This window comes from Octopus bimaculoides, chromosome 6 (genome assembly GCF_046866305.1).
Source record: "Octopus bimaculoides isolate indiv1 chromosome 6, ASM4686630v1, whole genome shotgun sequence".
NCBI classification, from domain to species: Eukaryota; Metazoa; Mollusca; class Cephalopoda; order Octopoda; family Octopodidae; genus Octopus; species Octopus bimaculoides.
The window spans coordinates 50,967,199-50,969,698 of record NC_142933.1 but is presented as its reverse complement, the minus strand read 5'-3'; positions in this window follow the sequence as shown (position 1 = coordinate 50,969,698).

Sequence of the window (2,500 nt, the reverse complement as noted above, 5' to 3'; positions counted from 1 at the left end):
TATTTTAGTAAAATTATATTAATGTGTCCGAGTGATTAAAAATTGAATTTATTTATTTATGCAGCTGAGGATAGCCCTGCATTTAAACTGATGTAATGATTGCATTGTTCAATTAAATGGAGCCACTTGAAACAGTCGTATTGCATCCCCTCTTGATATCCTGTTGCTTATTTTGATTATATATATATATATATATATATATACATATATATAAATGTTCATAAACACAAACACGCATATATATATATATATATATATATATATATATATATATATATATATATATATATATATATATATACTCATACACACACACACACGCACGCACGCACACACACACACACACACACACACACACACACACATTTATATATCTTCTCTCAGTCTTCAATTTAGAGTTAATTTTGACCGACCGACCGATCGGCCACCTTCTGTGAAGGAAAGCAATTTTTTTGTCTATTATTAGTTAAATCTTAAGGTATTGGAGATTTCCATAGTCCCAGATATCGTGATCACTTCTGTATAAACTAATGAGTCGAGTTCTTTCCCACAGAGAGCCCAAGTTCAGCCATACCTTGCTCCAATATGTATGTAAATTAAGTACTAACTTCAATCGCAAACACATTCCTCTAAAAGGCACTTCCATATCGGTTATGCTGTGCTAGTTCCTTTCTAATATTCTGTTATATTTTACGAAGAATAATCAACCATAGTTTCCTTCTTTCGCAAGTTCTACTAATAAATCCTTGCCAACAATAAGTTCCTTTCAATAAGTTACCCGCTACAGATTTCACTTCTCAATTATTAGCTCCCAAGCAATAACATTCCTTTAGGTGTCAATATGTATTGCACAGTCAATATATCAAAAATCCTTAAAACTTGCCAACAACCAGTTGTTGCCAATAGATAACTTTTAACGATTAATCTTCCAGTAAACTGTTCCTTTCAAACCAAATGCTCTTAATCTACCAAAGTTTCTTACCTACAATCACAACTTCTTACCCACAAATCAACAGTATCCTGCCAGGAACTTCCTACCAATAGGACCTAAATGTCCCTGACCAAATACTTCCTACCAAAAGGCACTTATAGATCGCCATCAGTTAGTATGTCTTTAAAAACAGATCCATAATTAATAATTTTCGTTCTGCTCAACAGGTCTTTGCCATTAGCTGTTTACCGTCGATGACAACCACGCCGTATTAATAACACGATATAATCAGTTACCCTAAACAGTACTGCTAACAAATAAATAACCTATTTATTACCTAGTAACAGCAAGCAGTCAGCAGTGCTCTGTGGGCAATTTCCTTCAAACTGTTCCATTACATCGGCCTCATGCGACTGACTCTTAACAATATTACCCAAGTGGGATTTTTAATTAGTTTCAATAGAATTAACATTGCAAGTCTGCATATGAGAAGTGTTATATTTTTTCAAGTCAATCAAATTGTATTTTAGATATGTGGGTATATCTTATAAGGTGGTATTAGACGTTACAAGTATTCATTTAAGACAGGAAAAGAAACAGGTCCAGTATATGTATGTATGCAACTGTGAGCGTCGAAACATGAACTGCTAATGTATTTTACAGATATCAAAACTTTTTTTTACCTCAGTAAGAAGTTTTAGAAAACATCAAGTTTATTGGAGTTTAAACTCTGGTTATAAGATTAGATTTACATCTGAATATCACAAAGTATTTCACAGGTCTCAGAGATAATCCCAACGAGATTAATTTGGTTACTTAGGAAGCAGCATCACAGCAAATATCGCCATGCTAAAACAGCATCTGGTTTCTATTTTAGTAGGTACATATGCACATAGCTCACGTAAACATTTTTATCCTAGTGTTTTAAGTGTGTGTGTGTGTATACATATACATATACATACACATATATATATATATATATATATATATATTGTGTAAAAGATCGTAGGTAAGGCCAAAAACAATGCGAAGTAGATGCAAGGTAAATCACAAGAAAACAAATATGTGGATTAATGTAGACTTACCTTGTACTCAATATTTTGATATACAATATGTTCTACACAGTAATTATTCCATATATATATATATATATATATATATATATATATATATATATATATATATATATATATATATATATATATATATATATATATATATATATATATATATATATATATATATATATATATAGTTTTAGGGAAAATAACCAATTTTCAAGAACTCATCGATGAAAATCCACTATCACATATAGAAAAATTAATAATTAAAAGCACAATAAATGAGTATAATATAAAGTAAAGTAAATATCATAAGATAAATATAACACTTATTTTTATCTTATGATATTTACTTTACTTTATATTATACTAATTTATTGTGCTTTTAATTATTAATTTTTCCATATGTGATAGTGGATTTTCATCGATGAGTTCTTGAAAATTGGTTATTTTCCCTAAAACTATATATTTTATATATACTTTATCTATAAGGCTCAATTTAATTTTA